Raw genomic sequence first — 15,912 nt, 5'->3', positions numbered from 1 at the left:
GAGTACTCGAAGGACGAGGGTACTAATAGAGAGTCAAGCCCTGCTCGGAGGCTCAAAGAAGATGTATCAGCTGAGCCTGCGGTATCTGAGGCTTCTAGACTTGGAAAAATTGTTCCTCCCTTGTCGTCGTCTTCTTTTACCGTCGAAGGTACTTCAAGGGATGTTAGAGACTCGGGGTTGCCTAAATCAAACGGGGTCTCGAGCGACCATATCCCCACCGAGAATGGTTCAACTGGGGTCGGTGAGACCAGGCCAGCAGATGCACACTCAAACTTTGAGGAGGCTCAGTGGCTTTGTTCTGTGGTGAGATTTGGTTGACTTTGTTGCTCTTTTGATTTCATATTTTCGTTTTCTCATTGAGTTTCTTTTTCATGGGCCTTTGACAAGCTCAAGTTCGAGCTACTCCACTGTGAAGCCAGGTTGAGGAAAGCCTTAGATGGTGAGAAATCCTTTAGGCTTCTTTGTGATAAAGGGGAAAAAATTGAGTCACCTTCGGTACGAGGCGAATCGAAGCCTAAACTACGAAAGCCACCTTGAGAAACAAGTAACCTTTGTTCCGAGGGAATGCATGCTTCCTCTTCTATCCTCAATGACTAATATTTTGATACTTCAGTTGCAGAGCAAGATAGAGGATCTGGAACGCCTTTAGAGCAAGGTTGGCTAGGCCAAGCATGAGTGTAACGAGCTAAAAGCTCAGATAGATACCCATATTGTGGCCAAGAAGAATGTTTTGGCCAAGGTTTTTGCCCTAGAAGTACAGCTCTGGAATGCCCGTAAAAATAGCTTGGTTCAGATGAACATGATTGCAAGGCTTGAGTCTGACCTTTTGGAGATGAAGGCCGAGGTCGTGGACGCTCGGGCTGAAGCTAAAGAGATTCGAGCTAAGGCCGACAAGAAAGTGGCCGTCTATTTAAAAGACGTTGCTAATGTTCGAGCTATGTTGAGAGGGGATTCCGATCGGGAGAGCAGAAGCAATGAGTATGCCCGGTGCGAATCTCGGTGGGAAACCTAGAGGAAATCCATGCTAGGGGCTTCGATCTCTCGGAAGAGATTGAGCAGGCCAAGGCGGATGAATACGACGCCAAGTTCCTCGTGTGTAATGCCAAAGATAATAAGGGGGAGGTCGATGGATCCGCAATCCCCGAGGGGAGAGTAGACTAGGCTTTTTCTTTTTGATTCTTTGTACAGGGCTCTCAGAGAGTGTTTACAAATATATTCACATATAAAGAAACCTTTTGATTTTCTCCTTTCATGAATTTCTATATGTTTGTGTATGTCTTTCTTTGTCTTAAGTTTTGATGTTTGTCAACGATTAGCTAGACGAATTGGCCTTCGAGTAAAAAAACTTAGGTTTATAATTCGGACATGGGGCTCGTTAAGATGGAATGTATGCTCTTACGCATAGGGTCGGTTCGACCTTAAACATAGGATGGTGCTTAGGCTCTTACGCATTGGGTCGGTATGTCCTTTAATTTAAGCTGGTAATAGTGGCTCTTACGCATTGGGTCGGTACAACCTTTAATTTTAAGCTGGCCATAGTGGCTCTTACACATTGGATCGGTACGACCTTTAATTTAAGCTGGCGATAGTGGATCTTATGCATTGGGTCGGTACGCCCTTTAATTTTAAGCTGGCGACAGTGGCTCTTATGCATTGGATCGATACGACCTTTAATTTAAGCTGGTGATAGTGGCTCTTACGCATTGGGTCAGTACGACCTTTAATTTAAGCTGGCGATAGTGGCTCTTATGCATTGTGTCAGTATGACCTCTAATGTGGGCTTTATTTTCCCTCGCTAAAGACTTTTTGAAGTTTTTATGTTCGCGCGAATCTTCGACGGCTCGATAAAAGCCTCATTGCTAGCTGTTATGTAGTGATAAATGAGCACCTCAGAAGGTTTTGCTTGATGGCTGAAATTGTTTCGAAGCCTGTTGTTTGGAGTTGATATGATCGAAGCTCTTTTGCTTATGCCGAGGGTAACCTGATTAACCGATTAGTTTCAAAGTATTTTCGAAGTAATTTAAAGGCCTGCGATTTTATAGCGGCGGTCGGGCATCCCCGAGTCACGTGAGTTTGGCCGGAGCCTTATGACCGTAGTTATTGCATTTGGCCGTAGCCTTTCATTCCTCGAGTGAAGTAGTTTCGGCGTTTACATCAAGGGTATCGAATGTATAGCCTTAACTTTAAGATTGGGATTATGCCTTTTGTAAGGTCTTAGAATTTTAAACATGTCTTGCTTGAGGTCTTACAGATTTGGTTACTTGGTACTAGTATAATTCATGCCTTGCTTGAGGTCTTACAGATTAGGTATTGCCTTATGAAGGTCTTACGAGCTCGAGGTTGCTTGCATGGGGTCTTATAGCCTCGTGTTTTTGACAAATCGATGGGGTGACAGTCGGTGACAGTCCCAGAGATATCGAATGTTTCTTGGCTCTGAAGCCATTCCTTGTAAACTTGGTATTTCCTTATTGAGGGCTTACGATTTCGAAGTTTCCGACCCGGAGGTCATATGGCCTTGTGTTTTTGGCGTTGTCACACCTCCTTTTTCCGCACCCGAGGGCGCAAGGGAGTTTTTCCAATTAAAGGACAATCGAAACGGGATTGGTTTATTTATTTCAGAGTCGCCACTTGGGAGATTTAGGGTGTCCCAAGTCACCAATTTTAATCCCGAATCGAGGAAAAGAATGACTCCATATTACAGTCTGCGTACCAGAAATCCGGATAAGGAATTCTGTTAACCCGGGAGAAGGTGTTAGGCATTCCCGAGTTCCGTGGTTCTAGCACGGTCGCTCAACTGTTATATTCGGCTTGATTATCTGATTTTATACAAGTGTGAACTTATGTGCAAAATTTAACTTTTAACCGCTTTTATCATTTACTGTTTTTATCAAGAATTGCAACGTTGTGAAAATGTATCTCGAACCGCGTTACAATCAATGTACCCGTGGTCGTCGACACACTTTGACTCCGTTGAGATTTGGATTTGGGTCACATCAATGTGCACCCAAGTTTAAGGAAATTAAATTATTAAAGGCGCGTCCTAAAGAGTCTAACGTATTGTTATTTTAGGAAGAGGCCGTGAAGGTTCATTAAACGGCCAAATCCAAAGTCTAGTCAATGGTTATGTATTTTATTGAGGGCCCCGGCGGTTTGTGATTTATTTGGCGAGGCTCGTCTCATTTTTATTTTAAAAGGATAAACCTATAGCGACTACATTTTCTATTAAGTTCGTCTCTAAAATAAAAGAAAAATCTCCTAATTATTTACATGCTGAAAAACGCAACTTATTAGTTATTAAGTTACGGCTTATGTGAACGGAAAATTGCGATCGCGTTTGTACAAGGAAAAACTGCTTTCATTCCACATTTTATTATTTGCTAGAACATGAGATAAATACACAATAATATCAAAGCCGATTAACTATTCTTCAAATAATTTAAACTAGCATTATTAGATGAAGAAATCATACATATGCAACCTCATTACTCATTAATTAATCGACTACATTTTTATACGAAGAGAGGAAAATTAATATTCAAACACAAATCCAAACAAAAGAATTCAACAGGAACAGGAGCCTGATTAATATTTCATTTTTCGCTTCAAGCCAAGAGTGTACAAATGTGTACCTGGAAACAGCAGTACAAGAACAAAGAAGTAGGAGTCAGCAACAGTAATAACGCAGCAACAGCAGGTTCCGCAACACCGCAAAACCAGTAACGACCAGTAGAATAACCCAGTGACAGATTGAAAACTCAGCAGTGCAAAAGTACAATCGCAGTCAAAGCAGAAGAGAGAAAAGAGACGAGATGCAGTAGTTTCTGACTTTTGAATAACACTCGAAGAAAAGCAAACAGAATTGTTCGAATGAAAGTTCGAATTGTCTTTCTCTTTTACTCTCAAAATGTTTCGAGTCTCCCACTCTCAAGTGTAGAAATATGTTTTGTGTTCAACCTCAAGTGTCAAAGTCTCTCAATAATAATCTCTCAATAAAAATGTTCTCTCCGAAAAATCCTCTCAAGGTTCAAGTTCTCCTTTTTAAAAACCTCCTAATTAATGTCAAGAATGACTCTATTTATAGCAAGACAAGTCTTCCATTCCCAACCCCAAAATTATTCCCCCAATGGCATGCTTTGGCCCACTATTATTTGTCTTCTTTATTTTAAATTTTGTCCCCCATGCCTACATTAAATAACTAACACATTCCCAACCCATTACAATTTGTTCCCCATGCCTACATTAAACAAATACCACACTCCCAACCCATTACAATATGTTCCCCATGCCTATATTAAACAAGTACAAGATTCCTCCCCATTATGTTTTGTCTTGTCCCCCATTATATTACACAAGTACATCAAAAACCCCACCCCATTATATTTGTCCCCCATGCTTAACATAAAGAATCAAAATAATATTTAATTACCAAACTACCCCTCCGACCTTATTGCAATTACAAATCTACCCCCGAATGCAATGCAATTTACCAAATTACCCCTTTGCTCTAAACAATCAATTAATCATAACTCAACCAAAATATAGTCAAGATGACCAATTTCTCAACAATCTTCAACAACAATTTACATGAACATGATGAACAACACAAACTCCAAATTAATGGAATGAATTAACCATATCGGGAACCAATCCTGGTTAATTTAGACCATGAATGTATGAGCAAGAACACAACAATACAAACAACAATATGCATGATTCAAATTAAATCAACAAATCACAAAACAAACACAAACTCACATTAAATCACTGGATTTAAACATGAACTTCAAACAAAGATGAACATGAATTAAATCTATTTTTAAGCAACAAAACATGACGGATTCACATGATTCAAACAACATTACTAATTTCTGGAAAATACATAACAACATGAAACAAATTGAAGAAATAATTAATCAAATTTCAATTTGAATCTAACAAACATTAAACAAACAAATATTCACTTAAACAACAATACAAACATGAAATAAACATGAAAAATAATTAATTAATCCTTCATTTGAAATCTGAAAAATTAATTTAACAAACAACACATGAACATGAACTAAAAATTAATTCAAACGATAAACAAAACAAACATTTGCCGATTTTAGATTCGAAAATATCAAAACAAAATATGGACAAATAAAACTCAAAAATCTACTAACCGGAGATGAACACCATACGTACGGACTGTTTCGTCAAACCTCGAATGGGAATAAATCTGTCCGGACTCAACAACGAACTTAACGACGAACAAACGACTTTAAGAACTTGACTGAAGCAAAAAGACGAAGAAGATGAAACAGTGGCTCGGAGCGGAGGGGCTGTCTTGACGAGCGTCGACCAAAGCTCGAACGAATGACGATGGAGGCGAATTTAAGAAACGAACCAAGCGGCGCCGAAGCAGTAGAGGCAGTACGGCCCAGCAGCGACGCATCCCTTCAGCAGCGACCAAGCAGCTACGAACCAAGTAGCGACGAGCTGCTGTGTTGTTTGGATGGGAATATGAAGGCAGTGACGGGTTATGGTGGATCGCCGGGAGGGTCGCTTGGTGGTGGCGATGGCTGAAGCTTTGTTCGTGGTGGATGGTGGTGGTGTTTGGTTCGCTGCTGGGGAGTGCGGGGGGGTGGGGTGGTCTTGACTGGTTGTTTGGTGGTGGCGATGGGGCAGTCCGGAGAGGTTTGACGTGAGCTTGGTGGTGACGACGGCGACGAACCAGCCGTGGTCGTCGAAGGAGAAGGACGCAACAACAACTGCTCGAGTTCGGACGAGGGGAGGGTGACGACGAGGACGCAGAGAAAGCCATGGGAGGCAGCCATGGACGGGGTTGAAGGTTTTAGAGTTTGGAGAAGATGAAAGTAATGAAAGGGGGCGGACGTTAGTTTTAGGTTTTTCTTTAGGGTTTTTTGTTTGTGTTTTGTTTTGTTTTGTGTTAGGACAAAAATGAAGAGTGGGTCTTGGGTTAATGGGTTAATGGGGCGGACCGGGTCGACCCGGTCTGAAGTGGACTGGGTCATTGAGAAGATTGTGCAAATTTTTGGGCCTTTGGCTTATAATTGAAGAAGTGGCCCAATCCGATTTTTCTTTGTATTTTTGTTCTCTTTTCTTCTTTTATTTTCTAAAACTAAATTATAAAAGTACTTAAATTATTATTAAGAACTAAACTAAGTTATAAAAGCGCAAATTAACTCCAATAACAATTAACGCACAATTAAGTAATAATTAAGCATAAAATTGTTCATTTGGACATTAAATGCTAAAAATGCAAAAGATGCCTATTTTTGTAATTTTTAATTTTTTGTAAAAACTAATTTAATTACTAACAATTATAGAATTAAATCCTACATGCAAATGCGACATATTTTTGTATTTTTTTATTAATTTAACAAATAAGCAAACACAGACAAATACAAATAATAATCCAAAAATGTCACAAAAATACTCAAAAATTGCACACCAAGGAAAATCATTTTATTTTACATTTTTTGGGAGTATTTCTCATATAGGGCAAAAATCACGTGCTTACAGCTGCCCCTCTTTGCCCGGAGACACGAAGGGTTTTCGTGCAAAGATAAAGCGAGCGATTTTTGCCCATCCGAGTACTCCGTGTGAAGCATTTTTTTGAAAAAGATTTAACCGAACCTTTGCTTCAAAGGTTTCCTACATATCCCTGGCTAAAGGGGAATCAGGTTAATGTAGTTCGGGAAGTTTTGGTAGCTGGGACTACCGTGGGACTGCAATGTTACTGTTGTTGCCTGTTGTTATCACTGCTTACCGATCTCCTTATTACACCATGTTTAAAAGAAAACAAGAAGCTAGGCTAGACTGTAACTTGTTCTTGTTGCCTTGCTTTCTTGTCGGCTTGTGTTTCCTCCGGTGCTTTTCTTCCTTGAATTTTTGGAATGATACTGGCCATTTGCTTGTCTGAATACCAGTTTTCATCATTTTGCTCGGTCCGCTGGGGACATGGCTTTCTTCATTAAGCTTTTTGGCGGTTCCTCTGGTGGGTACGACTTTCTTCATCAGACTTGTTATGTTGGGCATGATTTAATGTTCAACAGCTGCTTCTTTCAAGACGCCTCTTTTCTTCCTTTTGACTCATGCGCCTGAATTTGTGTTGGGATCTCTTGTTGCAACCTTCTGCTTCCCGGTGCTGGGGATTTTTATTATTTCCTGTAGTGGATTCCTGCTGTAACCCTCTATTTTATTGTCCTATGACTTGATCTTGAAACGTATGCCTCTGTTGTATGGGCGGGCTCCCAACTTCAATACTTGAAAATTAACGCTGAATGTATTCCTCTGTTATCTGGGCGGGCTCCCAACTTCAACGCTTGAAATGTAAAGACTGAATGTATGCCTCTGTTATCTGGGCGGGCTCCCAACTTCAACACTTGAAAGTAAAGACTGAATGTATTCCTCTGTTATTATGGGCGGGCTCCCAACTTCAACTCTGGAAATATAAAGACTGAATGTATTCCTCTGTTATTATGGGCGGGCTCCCAACTTCAACGCTTGAAATGTAAAGACTGAATGTATGCCTCTGTTATCTGGGCGGGCTCCCAACTTCAACGCTTGAAATGTAAAGACTGAAATGTATGCCTCTGTTATTATGGGCGGGCTCCCAACTTCAACACTTGAAAAATAAAGACTGAATGTATTCCTCTGTTATTATGGGCGGGCTCCCAACTTCACCTTTGGAAATATAAAGACTGAAATGTATGCCTCTGTTATCTGGGCAGGCTCCCAATTTCAACACTTGAAAAGTAAAGACTGGAACGTATTCCTCTGTTATTATGGGCGGGCTCCCAATTTCAACACCTGAAATGAAAAGACTGAATGTATTCCTCTGTTATTATGGGCGGGCTCCCAACTTCAACTCTGGAAATATAAAGACTGGAATGTATGCCTCTGTTATCTGGGCGGGCTCCCAATTTCAACAACAACTTAGGATTGGGTAAAACTAAACTTTGGAGGAAATGCATCTCCTATGGGTAAAACTATACTTAGGAGGAAATGCGTCTCCTATGTAAACTTAGGAGGAAATGCGTCTCCTATATGTAAAATTAAACTTAGGAGGAAATGCGTCTCCTATGGGTAAAACTTAGGAAGTGCGTCTCCTATTGGCGAAACTAGACCTAGGAAGTATATCTCCTATTGGCAAAGGCATGGAATGTATTCCCTTGTTATATAGGTGGGCGCCTGATGGTAAATACATGAGATGTATTCCCTTGTTATACAGGTGGGTGCCTGAAATATGCAATGGACAGACAAGAAAAGTATTCCTCTCGTTATTCAGGTGGGCGCCTGTTTTTTGAGAAAATTTTCGCGATGAGAAAATTTTCTTCCCCGGTTTGATGATCTTCTTTATGGCATGTTCTTCCGCCATCTGTAACATTTCTTTTCCCTGCTTCAAATCAAAGAAAGATTTTGTTAGTTTTAAAAGAAAAAAACATGGTTGCTTTCCTTTTTTTTTTCTTTTTTTTTTCTTTTTTTTTCGGTGTTCCATTACACTATCAGAACTTGCTGGGGATGATACTATTTATTGGGGATGATATTACTGTTGGGGATCATGTCCCTGTTGGTGAACACATTCCCGTTGGGGGTGGTTTTCCTCTTCTTTCCTTGCTCCACATTGTCCGACTTTTTTGGAATTTGGTCGATGATCGGCCAAGGATGCTCTTGCATCTCGACCCCTTTTTCACTATACCCCCTTGACATTTAGGCCAACTCATCATTCGGTCTTGCAACGAATGTCTTTTCTGTTTCATTGTATTATCTTTGGCATGTCCTGTTCGCCTTTTGCTTCGCAGCATTTTGGCAATTAGTAGTAAGCTCTGAAAAACAAAATCCTTCTAAAAACAAACTACTGGAGAAAAACACTATAAACCCAAAATAAAAAGTGATGACTTTAAAAAGATGAAAGAAAAAGTCTTTCTAAACAAATGTTGGGGAAAGAAAAAATAAAAGAACTTATCTGAATGGTACAATCAATCCCAATGATCATGTCATGCATTTCTGGATTAACCAACTCAGTCTATTCATATCGATCAATTTTTCTGACGGCCTTACTTTGCTGGGGATGTGCAGAAGCCCAACTTTCGCCGGATGCGGATCTTATCTTGCTAGCCCCCTTTATATCCTTGTCGCCTCATAGTGCCCTTCGAGGGGTTTTCACTGATGAGACTCTCTCATTTCTCTCAATTCTCGTCGCCTTATGGTGCCGATATGACTCTTTGCTGGGGATTCTTTAGGTTATCAATTCGTTGCCGACTTTCTCTGCTTTTATTTGCTTAACTTGGCTTTCCTCGGATTCTGATCGGGAGGTCTTTTTTGGACATCAACATGGGTTTTTTTTTTGTTTATGGCTAAAAGAAAAAGAGGGCATCAAAAAGGGTTCAAAATAATTCTGATGGGTAAAAACCATTACAACTCTTGGAATCGAACTTCTTTCCCAACATTACAAACATAATTTCTGCCCCAGTTTCTCGCTTGGGGATTCTTATTTTTTGGTTACACTATGACCGAGCCGTGAGGCGCCTACGTATCCTTCTTTGAGGAATCAGGTCAAACGTAGTTCACAACTCCCTTTTTCTTTTTTTCTTTTTTTTTTTTGTGACTTTTCTTTTGTTTTTATTATCATTATATTTTCTTCTCTTTTTTTTTTCTTATTTTCATTACTGATTCCAAAAGAGTGGTATGAAAGAATAAATAAGGCTCAAAAGGGGAAGCAAATGTTAAAATGTTTGGATAGAAGAAAAAATTGCCTCCGTCATTTCATTCTCCGATAAATGCCAAGTATAAACAAACAAACAACAATTAATAGCCATGTCGATGCATCTTCCCTCGACATCTGTCTGACATGAAGTGCAACTGGATAACATCTTGGTCACAATAGACGGCCACTGCCAATTCGGGACAAATTTGCCATTTTGTTTTGGCCTGATGTGGGAGGATCCGTTTCAACACTTGCTTGTCCCTCTTTAAATTTCCTGATATCGTCTGCATCCCCTAAATTGATGTCTTATGCGTCATTTAAGTTGGGCTTGGATTTCTCTTCCAACTAGCTTAACTCTCTGTTTGTCTCTTTGAAGGCTTTATTATCATCGTATCCCAATTCGTCATCGTGATTGACCTTTTGTATAATCAGTTCGAAATCAGATTGATTTTTAGACTAAGTTGAAGATCCGTTATGCATGCCATGTCATTGGAATCAGTATAAAGAGCATTGTTTAGAAAGAGAAAAGGAAGAAAAATAGACTCAAAACAAAATAAGAAGAGAAGCTTTCACTTTATAGAAATACGGGATAACAGAGTTTCACACTAAAACAAAACTGGATTACAACTCTGCAATAATCCAAAACAAGAAAGAAAAATCAGAGCCCACTACCAAGACTCCCTTCGGATAGGACGAGGAGTAGCCGTCCAATTGTTGACCGTCCAATTTTCATTTATTTTCACCGGCACGGATCGTCATTAATGTTTGGCGGCTCTGGAACCTGAACCTCGATCCTATTTGTGTTGATGAGTTCTTGCACGGCATTCTTCAACTTCCAACATCTCTCAGTATCGTGTCCGGGAGCCCCTGAACAATATTCACAACTTGCTGAAGGGTCAAGATTTTCAGGAAGAGGATTTGGTAATTTGGGCTCAATAGGATTCAATAGGCCTAACTGCCTCAATTTGTTGAACACAATAGTATAGGATTCTCCCAGCGGAGTATATTTCTGCTTCCTCTCATTCTTAAAAGCTTGATTCCCCCGGAAACCTGACCCTGGAGGATTTCTATAGGCCCTCGGAAGTGGATATATGCTTGGTGGAGGTGGGTATGTATTTTGGGGAGCCGGCGCACGCCATTGTGCGTGTGCTGGAGAGTAGGTATAGGTTTGTGCATGATGAACGGAAAAATGGGGATCTGGCAGTGAGTAATAATGTCGTGGAGGGCTATATGGAGTGCGGGGGTAATTTTGGTGGTAGGGTCGTGGGTGGCTATAGTAGGGTGACGGGCCTCTAGATCCGAACCAGGCTCCAGACTCAACAGTCGTGACATCTTCTTTCTTCTCCTTCCCCAGTACACCCTCAGTGCCGCTCTGGATGGCCTGAGTGGTTGCTTTAATTGCCGAATAGCTCAGGATTTTGTTGGACCTGAGTCCCTCTTCGATCATACCGCCCATTTTTACTACTTCATTGAAAGATTTACCAACTGTCGTCACTAGATGACCAAAGTAAGTTGGCTCCAAGGTTTGTAAGAAGTAGTCCACCATCTCTCCCTCTCTCATGGGAGGATCGACTCTGGCTGCTTGTTCTCTCCAGCGGAACCCAAACTCGCGAAAACTTTCCCCGGGTTCTTTCCGGGTCCTCAACAATGTGAGACGGTCAGGGACTATCTCGAGATTGTATTGAAAATGACCCGCGAAAGCCTGTGCCAGATCATCCCAGGTGTACCATCTGCTGGAATCCTGTTTGGTATACCATTCGAGTGCCGATCCGCTCAGACTTTGGCCAAAATAGGCTATCAGCAGTTCATCTTTACCGCCTGCCCCTCTCATTTTACTACATAATCCCCGCAAATGTGCCATGGGATCACCGTGCCCTTCATATAAATCAAACTTAGGCATCTTGAACCCAACCGGGAGTTGGACATACGGGAAAGGGCATAGATCTTTGTAGGCCACGCTGACCTGGTTGCCCAATCCATGCAGGTTCCTGAAGGACTGCTCCAGGCTTTTGAATTTCCTCAATACCTCATCTTGTTCTGGGGCTTTAACCGGCTTTTCAATTTCTGCCGGTGCCTCTAAATGTGGATTGTAGGCATGTGGTTCGGGGGCATGGAATGTAGGCTCAGGGGGATAGTATTGCGTATCGGGAGCCTGAAGCAATGGCTCGCTGTTTGATCTTTGCAGGGTGGCTGATGTGGGTCCCATATAAGTCGGAACATTTTGTATTGGGAGAGGTTGATGGGGCGGTGGAGCTTGGGAATCATGAGGTCTTCTTTCTTGATGATAACGGGGATTCGGATGGCTTGTTGAAGGGCCGGAGTGAGGGTATTCCAGCATGTGCCCCAGTGTCTCAGGGCTCTTTTGTGTTTTGGCTAGGGCTAGCTACATTGTATTCATCTCTAGTCTCATCCTTTCAATCTTTTCCATCGCTTCTTTTAACAACTGGCTCATCGGCCTTTCTTCCTCATTACTATTCTCTGAAGTAGTCATGCTTGTTGTTACCGGTCCTTTGGATCTGGTTTGATAGGAGTGTGTTGCCAGAGTTCTTTAACAACTAACTTGTCTGGTTTCAGACAACAACAAGCTTTGTTAGCGTTAGAGTTTAACAGATTTGATCACAACACATAGAGGATGTAATGCTCCTAGGCAGTTAACCGTTTCTACATGCTTTGCTTCAAACAACATGCGTCATCCCGGCTTGCTCATTTGTCCCCTTTTAAAGCACTTTGGGAAACCCTGTATTTTATTTTATTTTGTATTTTCTTTTTCTCTTTTTTTTCTTTCTTTCTTTATTAAAAGCGGTCGAATCTTATGGGGATTGCCTACGTATCATGACCCCGCATGAATCAGACTTTGCGTAGTTCGGACCAATAAAAGCTAAACAATAATACACATTTTTCAATTTTAAAACAAACTAGGTTTCAAAGGTTTGAAGATGACCTGCAAACTCGAAAATCAAACAACCCACATATTCTAATCAAAAGATTTACAAACTCAAAAACAAAAGGCTGACCCCCTTTCTCTATTTGACAAATGCAACCGAACGGTTATTTTTGCAAACGTGGACCCTTCCAAATTCCACATGAATTCGAGGCCGAGGAGGATTATTTTATGACACTTTTACAAACTTGTCCGTTCTTTTACGAAAATAACCTTTCGACAACTGAAAGATACTCTAAGGCTATTTCGGCAAGAACGGTTTAAGACGCGGCCGAAGCTGGGTCGGCTTATTTTGACCAAAAATCTGAACGGTATTCACCTAACTGCTGACTCTTTGTTTTTTTTTCAAATTACAATGAAAATGTGGAGTTGCAAACACGGCCCTTCAGCGCCTCGGAGACGAAGTTTTTTAAGGCTGTGCGGGTCAACTGGACCAAACTCCTAAACATGACCCAAAAGGTGGTTGTTTATGCAAAGTCAGCCTTCCGGCGTCCCTTTCGGGAACATTAGGCTATTTATGACAAAACAGCATCACCTGACTTATTTATGACCTTTTTTATCGATTTTCAAATTAGAAAACTCAATACTGCAAACACGGCCTTTCAACGTCTCGGGGACGAAGATTTTTAAGGCTGTGTGGGTCAACTAGACCAAATCTTAAATATGACCCAAAAGTGGCTGTTTATGCAAAGTCAGCCTTCCGGCGTCCCTTTCGGGAACATTCGGCTATTTCTGACAAAACAGCATCACCCGACTTATTTATGACTCTTTTTATCGTTTTTCGAATTAGAAAAGTCAATATTGAAAACACGGCCTTTCAACGCCTCGGGGACGAAGATTTTTAAGGCTGTGTGGGTCAACTGGACCAAATCTTAAAAAAATGACCCAAAGGTGGCTGTTTATGCAAAGTCAGCCTTCCGGCGTCCCTCTCGGGAACATTCGGCTATGTCTTGATAAAACAACGTCACCCGACTTCTTTATGACAAAATTAAAATTTGACATATTATTCTTTTATTATTATTTATTTGTTTTTGGCTTTTTAGCAAAAGGTGGGGTTGGACCCGATGAGGGTTGCCTACGTATCTCACATCCGGTGAGAATCAAACCCGCGTAGTTCGGGCAATTAAGGATAAGTAGATGAACTAACTTCTTTTTTTTTTTTTTTAATTTGCGAAAGAACTACTTTAAAAGAAGAAAGGAAGTATTTTTTTTGATTGATTTTCTTTTTTGAAAGAAAGACTTGGAAGAATTCCTTTTCTTTTGATTTGAACTTTGAAAATTGCAAAAGTAAAAGGAAGATATTTTTTGTCTGAATTTTCATTTGTTTTCTCTTATTCTAAAGAAGAAAGAAAATATTTTTTTTGGAATTTTACCTTTAATAAAAGAAATACTTCTAAAAATATATATATATTTTTTGAAATTTGAATTTTCTTTTCAATTTTTAAAGAAGAATAAAAATATTTTCGGATTTTTTTTTTAAAACGAAAATATTTTTTATTTTTATTTTTATATATATTTTTTTTAATTTTTTATTTTAAAAAAAATAATTAAAAAGACTTTCTAAAGAAATAAATAATGGAAAATAAAGATATATATATATATCTATTTTTTGTAAGACATATCTTTTTGAAATTTTACTTTGAATTTTTTTGGTAAGACAAATATTCTTTGCAACAAATAAAGATATATATACATTTTGGAAGTAAAGAAAAATACTTTTTGGATTATATATATATATATATATATATTTTGGAACAAATAATAAAACCACGTTCAACGCACGACTCATTTTATTTTTATTTTTTGGCCTTTTCATAAACAAATAAAAAAACTATTTTAAACATAAGACTCTTTTTCATTTTCATTTTCATGACAAACTATTTTTCTATGTTTTTTTTTTTGAAAAAAAACAAACAGAACAACGATTTTTTTTCTTCTATTTTCCCTTTGCTTTTAATAAAACAGACTAATAAGACATTTTTTCATTTTCTCAAAATTTCGGCAGAGTTTTGACAGTATTTGGGTATTGTTTTTTTTTCAAAAATAAACAATCAATTCCCTAACCGCTATTTCTTTTTTTTTTTCAATTTCACAACATTCATAATATTCAAACACCGGTCAGTGAGACAAAATAAATGCACGGAAAACAAATAGGATGCATCAGGATGGTCTTTTCATATCAGGTTGCTAGTCCTAGACGGACCCAACCCCTATGTTGAGTCCCTTAAGTCAAATGCAACGTGATGCAAATAAGCGTTCCTACTAGGGATCCGGCATGAAGTCACGTTATTCTATGTTCAAAAACCTGGGTCGGTGTTCTAGACAGTGCACCCGAGCGGACAACTCGAGTTGAGGAAGGAGCTCCTTTCCGGGAACCAAAAGGCCAGCCGGCTTAGAAACTTTCCGAGCCTCTTTTATTTAGGGTATGACACTAACAGAATAGGGAGTCTCAACCAGTGAGCACATCCCCGGAGGTAAGAAGAGAAAGGTTTCGGCACAATTTATATACAGTTCAGATAATATCAAAGCGGTAAAGACAACATTTAGCACATTAGGCTCAAAACATGTAAAAATCAGATAATAAATAAAGCCAAATAATAACAATTATTCTAAGCTCGAATTCTTAACCCTGAACCAGTGGTTCTGGCTCCAAATCCCCAGCAGAGTCGCCAGAGCTGTCACACCTCCTTTTTCCGCACCCGAGGGGCGCAAGGGAGTTTTTTCCAATTAAAGGACAATCGAAACGGGATTGGTTTATTTATTTCAGAGTCGCCACTTGGGAGATTTAGGGTGTCCCAAGTCACCAATTTTAATCCCGAATCGAGGAAAAGAATGACTCCATATTACAGTCTGCGTACCAGAAATCCGGATAAGGAATTCTGTTAACCCGGGAGAAGGTGTTAGGCATTCCCGAGTTCCGTGGTTCTAGCACGGTCGCTCAACTGTTATATTCGGCTTGATTATCTGATTTTATACAAGTGTGAACTTATGTGCAAAATTTAACTTTTAACCGCTTTTATCATTTACTGTTTTTATCAAGAATTGCAACGTTGTGAAAATGTATCTCGAACCGCGTTACAATCAATGTACCCGTGGTCGTCGACACACTTTGACTCCGTTGAGATTTGGATTTGGGTCACATCAATGTGCACCCGAGTTTAAGAAGGTAAGATTTATTAAGGCGCGTCCTAAAGAGTCTAACGTATTGTTATTTTAGGAAGAGGCCGTGAAGGTTCATTAAACGGCCAAATCCAAA

This window comes from Nicotiana sylvestris, chromosome 7 (assembly GCF_000393655.2).
Source record: "Nicotiana sylvestris chromosome 7, ASM39365v2, whole genome shotgun sequence".
Lineage (NCBI taxonomy): Eukaryota > Viridiplantae > Streptophyta > Magnoliopsida > Solanales > Solanaceae > Nicotiana > Nicotiana sylvestris.
Note: the sequence above shows the minus strand (reverse complement) of the source record.